This window comes from Boleophthalmus pectinirostris, unplaced genomic scaffold (assembly GCF_026225935.1).
Source record: "Boleophthalmus pectinirostris isolate CB_2022bp ecotype Guang Dong unplaced genomic scaffold, ASM2622593v1 HiC_scaffold_7, whole genome shotgun sequence".
Classification (NCBI taxonomy): Eukaryota; Metazoa; Chordata; class Actinopteri; order Gobiiformes; family Gobiidae; genus Boleophthalmus; species Boleophthalmus pectinirostris.
The window spans coordinates 38,829,445-38,842,987 of record NW_026571473.1 but is presented as its reverse complement, the minus strand read 5'-3'; the positions used below and the strand labels follow the sequence as shown (position 1 = coordinate 38,842,987).

The following is a 13,543-nucleotide window of genomic DNA, read 5'->3' as shown; positions in this document are numbered from 1 at the left end:
TTGTTGTTGTTGTTCTTGAAGTTTGGCGGGCCAGAATAAAAAGATTAAATATGGCCCTCGAACCATAATTTGCCCACACCTGGTCTAAAATGTCCTTAATCAGTGCTGCTATGGATCGATTAATCGTTTGACTTGGAGGTTTGTCTTGGAGGATGCGGCCCTCCAAGACCTTTAATCTGGCCCTCGGCTGATTTTCTACTAAAATATTTTAATGATATTTTCTGTTAAGATCTTGTTAATTTTCTGTGGTGTTTATCACAGCAGCGTCTCCAGCGTCTCTGTACGTGGCCCCTCCCACCAGAGCAGCACAAATGAAGACTTGTCTCTTTCCAAACGCTCTTAAAGGACGATCGTTTTGACTGTTGACCGTGACACACTCATCAGAAAAATGTCCAACATGAGAAAAGTGGAGCCGAGTGCAGGATTTTACAACAAAAATTGACTTATTCCTATTTACAGACAAGTTCATGTTAAAACTTTGTGTTGAAATTGTATTTTTCTTGAAGTTTCAGGTTGTTCATAATATTATAATATTTTGTAAAAGAAAGTTCATTAATTAAAAAAGATTTCTGTAATAGATTTGTGTTTCTCTGGACAAATATTTGAACTTATTGTTATTTTTGGGGTTTATATGACATGAGTTTTCTGATCTGGACACTTTGGGATCAAAGTCAGTTGGATACGACCCTCGGACCAAAATGAGTTTGACACTCCTGGTCTAAGAGGAGACTGACAAAAGCTACAAGAACAATTACAGATGAACAGAGAGTCGAATCAATCGTAGAGTGACCAGAGTTTCAAAATTCTAAACTGGGACACACTCGGGTTGGGATGTTTGGTATAAATAAAACTGTAAAAAGAGTGTGTGACATTGTGGATTCTCGTGTCAGTCATGATCTAAGGGACTTCTGCCACTGCATTTTTTTGCTTTATGTTCGTTTGCAATCAGGATTTTCTGTTTTTTAGCCAAACAAATGACAATTTATGCTCCTCTTTACTGTTGGCGGGGATCAGATCAAGTCTGAAGAAGAGCTTGACCCAAAACGTCACATTGTGGCGTCTTTAGTCCGATTCGCACGAGATAAGTCCAGCCTGGGGACGTCTGGTAATTTACAAATTGCCGCCCCACCTCTGTGTTACTTCGCACGGGATAAACAAAGTCCGTAAATGACTCGATTTCACTGATACTGACACAGAGACTGAAAGAAAAGAAAGAGATAGAAAAGACGCAAATTACAACAACAAACACCGAGATACAGATTCACACGGGATGAGTTTTATCACCGGACGTCTTCTGTGTTCGGTGAAACTTGCGACGGGATTTTTACTTTACAAATTCCAGACACGGAGCATTCACACGGGATTAAGATCTCAGGCGTCGTCCGCAATTATTACAAATCACCAAAGGTCCACAGGTCAAACTAATCCCGTGCAAATTGGGCAATTGAAATAAAAATTTGAGAGCTTCAACGAACTGCAAATTTTGTCGGAGTCCTGTTTTTTAGTCCTGGTTTAGTCCGGGTTTAGATCAAATCGGTCAAAAATAGGGACACGTGGGACATTTCTTGTATAAAACTAACTGTATAACTGTATAAATGTGCTGGGACGGGGGACACAGGCTCAAAACTGGGACTGTCCCAAAGAAATGGACACCTTGGTCTATTAAAACTTCTAAAAAAAACTAAACAAAAACACTTCAACAATTTGTAAATCATATTATTAGTCAAATTTGATGTGATACCATTAGGAATTTATTGTTTTGATGCCAAACTTTGTGCAAGAATAAACGGATAAAGGTTTATAACTGTTCCCCATTTAAGGCTTGTTTCTTTCGTTTGCTTCTTTTGTTTCTTGTGACCAGTAAAAGTTGAATTTTTGTCATTTTCTTTTTATAAAGGAGCTCAGCGGAAGAAAAATGTTGGAGACTCCTGGTGTAGAGGAAATAAGAAACAAAACCAAACCAAAAAAAGAAGAAAATAAGTGGCCACTGTAAATATTCTCGTCACATTGTTGCTCTGTATCTGTAGAGTCACTTTAATATGGAGGGAAACAGCACCATCTTGTGGCTGAACAGCGAAATCGCACAAAAGTTATTTTACAAACGAGAGCACAAAGTTTAGCTGCAGAAGTAAGAGGATGGACGATGCTAAAGCCTCTTCAAATATGTTTTTAATCAAGGAACAATGTTATAACATGGGAAAAAGCTCAAAAAATATATAAATAAAGAAAATAGCTGAGATATATTTGTATTACTTTATTTCAATATTTTATTTTATTTTTACTTGTGCATTAATATACCGTATTTTTCGGACTATAAGTCACACTTTTTTTTTCATGGTTTGGGTATTTTCTGTGACTTATATATTAAAAATTTCACACTGCCAGCCACAAGAGGGCGCTCTAGTCTTGTATGTGAGTATCTGCTGCTCCTGTTCCTCCTGCACCACTGTCACTCGGCTCTACTGCGCATGTCTCCTGCAGAAAGAGCCTCTGTTCTGTCTGTATCATGTCAGTCGATCGCACCGTTACTTCTGCACCGCTGAACAAATTAACATTTAAACTTTAAACTTATAAAAAAGACTGAGAAGACTGAACACAAATGAACATAAAAACAAAATCAGAATCTGCAGATGACAAACTGCAAGTCATGAAATCTGCAGCTGAAAATGGAAATCGAGCGGCAGAAAGAAAGTGTTTTTATCACATAAAACCATCAGTGACTGCAGCGTCTACATATGTATAGAGGCTTTGCACCGTCACGTGATCCATATAGCAACAGTACCTACGCCGCCATGACACCGGGCAACACTATGTCAATGACTTCAGCAGCATCGGAGAAACATGGGCAGGTTTTGTTGTGTATTTGGTTGTTCTAGACCACAGGTGTCAAACATGCGGCCCGGGGGCCAGATCCGGCCCTCCAAGACCTTTAATCTGGCCCTCGGCTGATTTTCTACGAAAATATTTTAATTCAATTTTTTATTAAAATCTTGTTAATTTTCTGTGGTGTTTATCACAGCAGTGTCTCCAGCGTCTCTGTACGTGGCCCCTCCCACCAGAGCAGCACAAATGAAGACTTGTCTCTTTCCAAACGCTCTTAAAGGACGATCGTTTTGACTGTTGACCGTGACACCCTCATCAGAAAAATGTCCAACATGAGAAAAGTGGAGCCGAGTGCAGGATTTTCCAAGAAAAACTTACTTATTCCTATTTATACAAGTTAATGTTAAACAAGTTCATGTTAAAACATTGTGTTGAAATTGTATTTTTCTTAAAGTTTCAGGTTGTTCATAATATTATAATATTTTGTAAAAGAAAGAATTCATCAATTAAAAAAGATTTCTGTAATAGATTTGTGTTTCTCTGCACAAATATTTGAACTTGAATTTGTTATTTTTGGGGTTTATATGACATGAGTTTTCTGATCCGGCCCCTTTGGGATCAAAGTCGGTTGGATACGGCCCCCGGAGCAAAATGAGTTTGACACCTGTGTTCTAGACGCTCTGAAAGGGATAAAATGATTCGATTCTTCACTGTTCCTCTGGAAACGACTCATCAGGATCAAACAAGGGAATTATCAGGAAAAAAAACGGGAATTATGTCTAGAGAACATAAACCGCGAAGAGATTTCCAATGGTCCCATCAAGACACACTCATGTCACTTTCATCAAGGTATTTGCTATTTAAATTAGTTTAATAGTTTATTTAATGAGAGAAGCACATTTACTGAACTAAAATGTAAAAAGAAAACATTTGCAGTGTAAGTGGCAGTAGAAACTGTATCTTCCAGCACATATAAACATGTCACTCGCCGTAGGACCCATGTTTTCTTTATTGTCTTGCTTAACCACAACTATGTCTTCTAGAATGAATCGTTTTTTGTGAGTGGATCTTTCTAACGTTCGCGAGGATCTTTTCATGGCCGATTCTTTTGAGGTTCGTCTCACAGACTCTTCGACTCGTGCGTCATGTTGATCAGAGGAGTGTGGGTTCGTTGAATCGTAAACTAGTACATGTTTTCCTGGATAAATTAATGACATTTTAGTTCAGTAAATGTGCTTCTTTCATTAAATAAACTATGAAACAATTTAAATAGCAAATACCTTGATGAAACTTCAGGTGTCTTGATGGGACCATTGGAAATCTCTTTGTGGTTTATGTTTCTAGCAATAATCTGCGTCTTTTTTTTGATAATTCCCTTGTTTGATCCTGATGAGTCATTTCCAGAGGAACAGTGAAGAAATGATTCGTTTTATCCCGTTCAGAGCGTCTAGAACAACCAAATACACAACAAAACCTGCCCATGTTTCTCCGATGCTGCTGAAGTCAATGACATAGTGTGTCCGGTGTCATGGCGGCGTGGGTACCGTTGCTATAGGGTCACGTGACGGTGCAAAGCCTCTATACTCCACTAATGACACTGGTCTAGTCCCAGTTTAGTCCCGGTCTAGATTCGGTTTAGTCCTGGTTTAGTCCTGGTCTAGTCCCGATTTAGTTCCAGTCTAGTCTCAGTCTAGTCCTGGTTTAGTCCCGGTCTAGTTCTGGTGTAGTCCTCGCGATCGGCTCGGTGATTGTGGCGTATACATTTATGCTCCACTCATGTTTGTGGTTCTGGTTCTCGGGTCTTTCTCTTTCTTCCTTTCTCTTTCTCTAACATCACTACGTCTCTGGATACTCGTCCCTGATTGGTCGACAGGGCGCGTCTGACGCAAAAAGTTAAGCATTTTCAACTTTCTCGCGTCAGCGCCTTGGACGTGTGTCTCGAGCAGGGGTGTCAAACATACGGCCCGGGGGCTGGATCCGGCCCTCCAAGACCTTTAATCTGGCCCTCGGCTGATTTTCTACTAAAATATTTGAATTATATTTTATAACCTGAAGACAGAATTTGCAGTTTTTCGCACAACATTCACAGTCAGAACCTCTGATGTGCCCACAGACATGCAACTAGACATAATAGATTTACAGTTACTAGCTTTGTGAGCAGGTTTTCTCAATAATGAACATTAATAAAACAAAGCTGTGCTCAAACTAACACACAAACACTTGAACGACAATCTGAAGACAACAGCTACTCAGGACCTGGTGCCTGAGACTGATGCACTTGTACAGGCTAAAAGACGCCAAGTTTCAAGAAAGCATGACTAAATTCTATGAAAAGCAAACAAGTTAACGTTAAAACATTGTGTTGAAACAGCATTTTCTTAAAGTTTCAGGTTGTTCATAATATAATAATTTGTAAAAAAGTTCATCAATTAAAAAATATTTCTGTAATAGATTTGCGTTTTTCTTTACAAATATTTGAACTTATTGTTATTTTTGGGGTTTATATGACATGAGTTTTCTGATCTGGACACTTTGGGATCAAAGTCGGTTGGATATGACCCCCGGACCAAAATGAGTTTGACACTCCTGGTCTAGAGCATCAACGCCAAAACACTCAAGACACGCCGCGCTGATGCCCGAAGACGCACTGTGCAAACGCAGGACGCCCCTAGACGCACGTCCACGTCGACTTTTCATATAAACTGGACGCTTTGACGCTTTGGTGTGAACCCGTCTTAAGTGATGGAGCGATATGAGGAGAAAATAAAAGCGTTATTTGTTTCGTTATGTTTCTCGCTCTTTTCTTTCTCACCGCGAGCAGTTTGGGCACAAAGAGCCGGTGTCCCATCCCCAGCAGATCCATGACGCGACAGAACGAGTCCGGCGAGGGCTGGCTGCTCTGGGACCCCTCCTCCTCGTCCTCCGCTCCCGCCGCCACGCCGCCGCCGCCGCCGCCCTCCCCTCGCCGTCCCCCACGGCCCTGCGCGCCGGCGGGAGCGGCAGGCGCCCGGGCAGGTGAGGGGCCAGGGCGGGGGGCGGAGGAGGAGAAGGGGCGGCGACAGGGGCACCGGGGGAGAGGGGGGCGGAGTCTGGGGAGAGGGGGGCGTGTCCCGTTCTGGGCCCAGGTTTGCGATTGGCTGGTCCAGTGTGTCGAGGGTTCAAAGGTCAGGCGGTCCGCGGGAGTCTGTGATTGGTCGACTGTTTCGCCGATGGCATCCAGAAAAAGTTTTTTTTACAATTTATTTTCTTTAATAATCCACTTGAGGTTGATTTTGTTTCCGAAAACGCCAAAAGTTTTAAAACGTTTTCCAAATTCTTCCTGGAAATCCAACTTCACCGACAAAAAAAATCTCCCAGTTTGTTCCGTCGTTATCTCAAAATCATCGCTATTTTAATAATTCTACTTTTACGCAGTGATAATTTTCTGTATTTCAATCAAATTTTCAAAAACTAAAACTATGATTTGGCCATTTCTGTATAAAAATTTTAAAGAAATAAAGGCGATGAACCAAGAAAAGGATCTGAAGTGAAAAACTACACAAAATTTGGCGATTTATAGTTCAAAAATTTCTAGATTTTGGCAAAATTTCTTGTCTAATCACTTGAAATCAAAGTATTTTACACTTGAACTTCAATTAATATTTTAAAATCCAGAGTTAATGGAACAATTCAAAAGAAAATGTAAACTCACGATGGGCGTTTAAACATCAACTTTTATAAGAAATAGTGCTAAAAATTATCTTCTAGTTGGTCATTTTTGTGGTGATTTCAGGTCAAAGTTTAATTATAACAACTATTGATGCATATTTTGATAAATTTAATAATTTAAAAAGCAAATCTAAGTAGTTTCAAGCCAGTTTATATGTTAAAGAATCAATCTTAAAGTGCGTTTTTATTTGTTTATGTCACGTTAACTTGATTTTCTCGCAAAGTTTCACGAAATTTAAGCGTTTCTATCACTACAACTTATAAATAACGTTAGATTTATTTGGTTTTAGGTGTGTTTTGTAAAGGAAAGCAAGGAAAGTTTCAAGTTTTATATTAAAAACAATGATACAATGGCTCTGTCCAAACTTTTAAACAACTTCCTATTGGCTTCAGATTTGTTTTTTTTACTAATAACTATTAATTTTCAATCAGTCAATCAATAAAACTTCATTTATAGAGCGCTTTTCATACAAAAAACGCAAACCAAAGCGCTTACGTTTTTACTAATTAACTACTACAATAGAAAAGGTTCATTTTACTGTATGAAGAGGCTTTTTAAAAACATTATCGAATAAAAAAAAGGTGAAAAATGTGGTGACTAAAGGTTTTTAAATCCAGAAAACTAAAGCTTATTATCGATACTTTGCAGTGACATCAGGCTGCGGGTGTTCTACGTGTACGTTTATGGCAGAATGTTCAGCGAAACACAAACACTGCCCCCAAAAAAAAAAAAAAGGTTTAAGATCGTCTTGTCTGGAAACTCAAAATGGATTTAAAGAGTGTGTTTTCAGGAGTTTGCGATCAGTCCGAGCGTTCGCGGTTCGGTTCAGGAGTTTGATTTTCGACAAAAACGCAAACGTGACGAACTGAAAAACTGTAGTGACTGTAGTTTTATGTGAGAGGGATTTATTTAACAGCACAAATCAACTAAAGTGTTGTAGTTCCAGTTAAATCCACTCTTTTTGGTCAAATTGTGTTAAGATCGTCTTGTCTGCAAATTCAAAATGGATTTAAAGAGCGAGTTTTCAGGAGTTTGCGATCAGTCCGAGTGTTCGCGGTTTAATTCACGAGTTTGATTTTCGACAAAAACGCGAACGTGACGAACTTAAAAACTGTTTAGACTCTAGTTTTACACGAGAGAGACTTTGTGTTTAACACCACAAAGCAGCTCACGTTGCTGTACTTCCAGATAAATCCGCTCTTACTGTCAAGTTGCGCTAAAACAAAACTCAGATTAATGTCTAAACGGCGAAGTACTCCGTCCTTTTTGATTCAAGGATCTGCGTCGAGGTTTACACGCCGCCAAGTAATTCAAGGCCGCAACACTAGGAGGCGACGATTTAAACCTGCCGTTGTTGTTTTTTTCCCCAGCGCTTACAGTTTATGCAAATGAGCCATGTGGTTTCAAGTTTCGTTCCTGTAAAACATAAACAAATGTGCTCAAAGCTGGATTAAACACTTTATTACTCAAGTCTGCGTCGTTTTGACATGCAGTTAGAAAATTTCTGAGGTTCACGTCGACGATTTGACAACGATTTGACGCTGGATCGTAAATTGGGCTTAACACGACAAAACCTCAGACAGAGCAGTGCCCACGGTTAGCGTCACACCCCCAGAGAACTTTAATATCGTCAACTGCAAAGTATCAGTCCCTGGAAATTAGAAACGTTTCATTTTTTATTTTAATTTGTTTCGTTTTAGTCCAGATATCATTTATGTTTATCGAAATATTTGCATTTTTTTCTCTTAGATGGCGCGAATGAAAGCGAATTACGGATTTCACTGTAATTCTATTTATTTTATTTTATTAAAATAAGTAAAACAAGTTATTCCTGGTTAATAAATAAAAAAATAAATAGCAAAAATAGATCTTTGTGCGTTGCTTTTTCCTTCGTCGTCGCCGATAGCAACAGTTTCACAAAAAAATTTAAAATAAAATCGAGTTTCTAACAAAGAGTTGCTTCAATACTCCGAGCTCGTCTCATGTTTTGGAACGTCATCCGCTCCTGCAGCTTTGAAACACGGAAAAATATCCGGAATTATGTCTTTACTTGCCGCTCCACATGTTCAGGAATCCGAAATTACACTTGGAATTTTTGGTGTTTTCGCTGAATATTTGAGAGAATCGGCGAAAAGACGATCCGAGTTCGTCCGGATTAGGCGGTTGGCAAGAGCGGCGTTCCGGGCCAACGTCTTGCGGCGTTTTCTGTGGAAATTCCGCGTCGTTCCTCGTCGTTCCGGGTTTGTGATGCTAACAGGGTGGCTCCGATGCGGGGGTCTTCTCTGGGTGGGTGCTTCCAGCTGACGGAAGAGAGGGAGAGGAGAGGAGAGGAAAGGAAAGGACGGACGGAGAGAAAACGCAGCGGACGGGGGAAAAACGAGGAGGGTTTGAGGAGAAAGAAAAGGTTATTAAAAACGCGGAGGAGCATCGCTGAGGTCCATGAGGCTAATGCTACGGCTAAGGCTCGTGTTTTGAAGTGATGTAGAGGAGAGGAGAGGAAGAGGAGGAGGAAGAGGAGGGAGGAGAGAGGAGGGAGGAGGGAGGAGGGAGCGGGCCGACGGAGCGGGCCGACTCCGGGGAGCATGATGTAATACCCGGCCAATCAAAAAACAGAGAGCAGCGGCCAATCACAGCGCGGCAGCAGCAGAGGCAGAGGGGATTTCTATAGAATTTAATGGCAAAGTATTTTAAAATTATTTTTATTAATTATTATTTATGAGTTTGCCGTTTTAATTAAATTTTATATTTTATTTTAGACTTAGACAAATTTTATTAATGCACAAGAGAAATTATTTGGACTCGTCACAATATAATATAATAACAAAAATAAAATTAAAAAATATCCATAAGGGTGAGTTGTACAGTTGTAGGGAGTATTATCTGTTACATAAAGGTGAATTGTACAGTTGTAGGGAGTATTATCTGTCACATAAGGGTGAGTTGTTGTACAGTTGTAGGGAGTATTATCTGTTACATAAAATTAGTTGTTGTACAGTTGTAGGGAGTATTATCTGTCACATAAGGCTGAGCTCTTGTGCAGTTGTAGGGAGTATTATCTGTTACATGAGGGTGACTTGTTGTACAGTTGTAGGGAGTATTACCTGTTGCATAAGGGAGAGTTGTTGTACAGTTGTAGGGAGTATTATTTGTCACATAAGTGTAAGTAGTTGTGCAGTTGTAGGGAGTATTATCTGTTACATAAGGGTGAGTAGTTTTACAGTTGTAGGGAGTATTATCTGTTACATAAAATGAGTTGTACAGTTGTAGGGAGTATTATCTGTTACATAAAATGAGTAGGTGTACAGTTGTAGGGAGTATCTGTTACAATGAGTTGTTGTACAGTTGTAGGGAGTATTATCTGTTACATAAAATTAGTTGTTGTACAGTTGTAGGGAGTATTATCTGTCACATAAGGCTGAGTTCTTGTGCAGTTGTAGGGAGTATTATCTGTTACATGAGGGTGAGTTGTTGTACAGTTGTAGGGAGTATTATCTGTTGCATAAGGGAGAGTTGTTGTACAGTTGTAGGGAGTATTATCTGTGACATAAGGGTGAGTAGTTTTACAGTTGTAGGGAGTATTATCTGTTACATAAAATGAGTTGTACAGTTGTAGGGAGTATTATCTGTTACATAAAATGAGTAGGTGTACAGTTGTAGGGAGTATTATCTGTTACATAAAATGAGTTGTTGTACAGTTGTAGGGAGTATTATCTGTTCCATAAGTGTGAGTAGTTGTAAAGTTGTCGGGAGTATTATCTGTTGCAGTATGCATGTATTTTCAATTTTCACTCTCATATAACAGATAATACTCCCTACAACTGTACAACAACTCACCCTCATGTAACAGATAATACTCCCTATACTTTATTTTGTATTTTATTACAGTATAATTATTTTTTATTTTACCTGTACATTTATTTTTACTTGTACATTTACATTTATAGTATTATGTTTTAACTGACACGTGTCTCTTGCTCTTTTTTTGCGACTTATTTAGAATTTTTATTATTACCATTTTTATTTTTCCTCTTTGTTATTAAAATATAATGTTATGTAATGAGTAATTTCCCTTGTGGATCAGTTTAAGCCTAAATCTAAGTTCTATAAGATCTATTAGTTAGAAATAAATTATGGCATTATACTATTTTTTTTTCACAAAAATAAAAAAATTAAGTCAAAATGAGTTGGTTTTAGATTTAAATGAACTGGATTTGAGCTCTGAACCAGCAGAACCAAATAAAAACATAAACACACTGTCCATCATGTCCAATGTTTTTGTGATTAAGAATAAATCTGCTTTACAATTGTTATCAGTAAAAGCTGCAGTTAATTTGTATTTGCTTAATTCATATTTGTGGACAGAAATTTATCAAAATCTTACACTATTTAAAATAATTTTGCCACCATCACTGTTTGACTGAGGATGCAATACTGGATGCAGCCACTAGGGGGTGATAAATGATTAAAAAAAACAACAACCCTGAAAAGTTCAACTGAAGGATGCTCATTTTCATTATTTAAAAAAATAAATTAATTAATAATTAAATAAATTAAATTAAAAAATTTTTAAAAATGTTTATTTTTGTTTTATTTATTTATTTTTTGTATTTTTTTTTAGACTCACTTAATTTTTTTTTTATTTTAAATTTAGTTAATCAGTTTTTTAGTTTTAGTCTTAGTTCTAGTGTAAATTTTTTGACTAAGTATAATTTTTCTAGTTAAGATTTAGTCAAATAAATCTTGGTCAACAACTCAGACTAAAACCAATAATTATTTGACTAAATCTTAACTAAAAAAAATTATACTTATTATACAACTCAGACTAAAACTAAGCATTATTTTTTTCTAGTTAAGGTTTAGTGAAATATTTTTTTGTTTTAACCTTACTTGTTTGACTAAGTATAATTTTTTTCAGGTTAAGATTTAGTCAAATAATTCTTAGTTTTAGTCTATAATTTTTCTAGTTAAAATTTTGTCAAATAATTCTTAGTCAACAACTGAGACTAAAACGAAGGATTTTGTCTCTCATTTGGCTTTGGTGCCTTAGAATCGATTTCAAAATTATTTTATTTACCTTTTAAGTGTTGAAATAACCTCAAATTTTCACAGAATGTACAGAAACAGATCAAAATTTTATATTTAAGGTTTTATTTTTGTTCTGTTTTCAGCTGGAGACATTCACTCCCAAAGAGAAGTCATTAGCTGATGACGTCAACACCAAAGCTGAGACCAAACCTTCACCCTTCGCACCGTGGGGATAAATGTGGGTGGTACCTGGGTGGGCCTTTGGTTTTTCTCAGTCGGCAGGAGGAGGCAGGTGTAGGTTTGATCATGTATCCTTGTTTTTTGGCTGCAGAACTTGGAATAAATCTTGGAAAATGCAGCTCTGGACCTGGACATTGAGTTTGTTTGACTTTTCTATTTTCAGTTTTGTTTTATTATTCATCCACGCGGTGTCCAAAGATGATTATTTGAGTTATATTTAGTCCTAAGTTTGCTCACTGCTTTTGTTTGTTAGTGTTTGTGGACAAATAGTCATTATATTGCTAATTTTCTTGATTATCTTATTGTTTTCTGTGTTTTGTAAAGTTTGTAAAGTGCTTTATGAATAAAGTTGGTTTGTTTAGATCCAATGTTTCACCAAAATTCATACATTACAGCAGGGGTGTCAAACTCATTTTGGTCCGGGGGCCGTGTCCAACCTACTTTGATCCCAAAGGGGCCGGATCAGAAAACTCCTGGCCCCAAAAATCGCAATAAATTCAAATATTTGTGCACAGAAACGCAAATCTATTACAGAAATCTTTTTTAATTGATGAACTCTTTCTTTTACAAAATATTATATTATGAACAACCTGAAACTTTAAGAAAAATGCAATTTCAACACAATGTTTTTGTTGTAAAATCCTGCACTCGGCTCCACTTTTCTCATGTTGGACATTTTTCTGATGAGGGTGTCACGGTCAACAGTCAAAACGATCGTCCTTTAAGAGCGTTTGGAAAGAGACAAGTCTTCATTTGTGCTGCTCTGGTGGGAGGGGCCACGTACAGAGACGCTGGAGACGCTGCTGTGATAAACACCTCAGAAAATTAACAATATTTAAAAAGAAAATATAATTCAAATATTTTAGTAGAAAATCAGCCGAGGGCCAGATTAAAGGTCTTGGAGGGCCGGATCAGGCCCCTGGGCCGTATGTTTGACACCTGTGCATTACAGTAAAAAAAGTAAAAATGACAAACCTTGAGCAGAGCCAGAGCCACGTTGAAGATGATGTTGAGTCCCTGCAAAAAGAGAGAAAAAAAGAAAGAAAATGATCCAAAAGTGTTTTTATAAAGAAACTAAAACGGTATAAAACGTGTAAAGGAGACACAGAAGCGGTAAGAAGTGTTTATGTTCCATCTTCAAGACTCCCAAAGCCTTTTATTCCAAGGTGCGACTCAGCCGTTCACACAAACACTCACACATTCGTTCCAGCTGGGTTAAGTGTCTTGCTCAAGGGACACAAAACGGCATTCATCTGCAGCAGCCGGGACCAAACTGCCAAACTGAGAGCGGGAATCGAACCACTGACTTTCAGATCAGAGGACGAGGACTTTACGAACTGAGCTGCTGCTGCCCCGTGAGAATTTACTGATTATTCATTTTCTGCAGCTCCAAAGAAAATCAAAATATAATAAAAATATAAAACAAAGTGTCAATCATACGAATAAAAGCTGGAATAAAATAGAGTCAGAGTTTAAATTGTGCAAAATGTACCGTATTTTCAGTTCTGGTTCAGTTCTGGTTAAGTCCTGGTTTAAGACCTGGTTTAGACCTCGTTCAGTCCTGGTTCAGTTCTGGTTCAGTTCTGGTTTAGTCCTGGTTTAGTCCTGGTTCAGTTCTGGTTAAGTTCTGGTTTAGTCCTGGTTTAGACCTCGTTCAGTCCTGGTTCAGTTCTGGTTCAGTCCTGGTTTAGTCTTGTTTGGTGTGTGAGTTTTAGTCCTGGCTTAGTTCTGGTTTAGTTCAAGTTA

At 38.0% G+C, this 13,543-nt stretch overlaps 1 protein-coding gene across 1 annotated transcript in view; it reads right to left on the bottom strand.

The window, feature by feature from the left end:
* The window catches only part of rabgap1l2 (RAB GTPase activating protein 1-like 2), a 63,980-nt gene extending 51,087 nt beyond the window's left edge, over positions 1 to 12,893 (bottom strand). Inside the window, exon 1 of the mRNA XM_055165193.1 lies at positions 12,773 to 12,893. The gene's annotated coding sequence lies outside the window, so the exon portion shown is untranslated. The remainder of the gene's footprint in view (positions 1 to 12,772) is intronic.
* Positions 12,894 to 13,543: the final 650 nt, after the last annotated feature.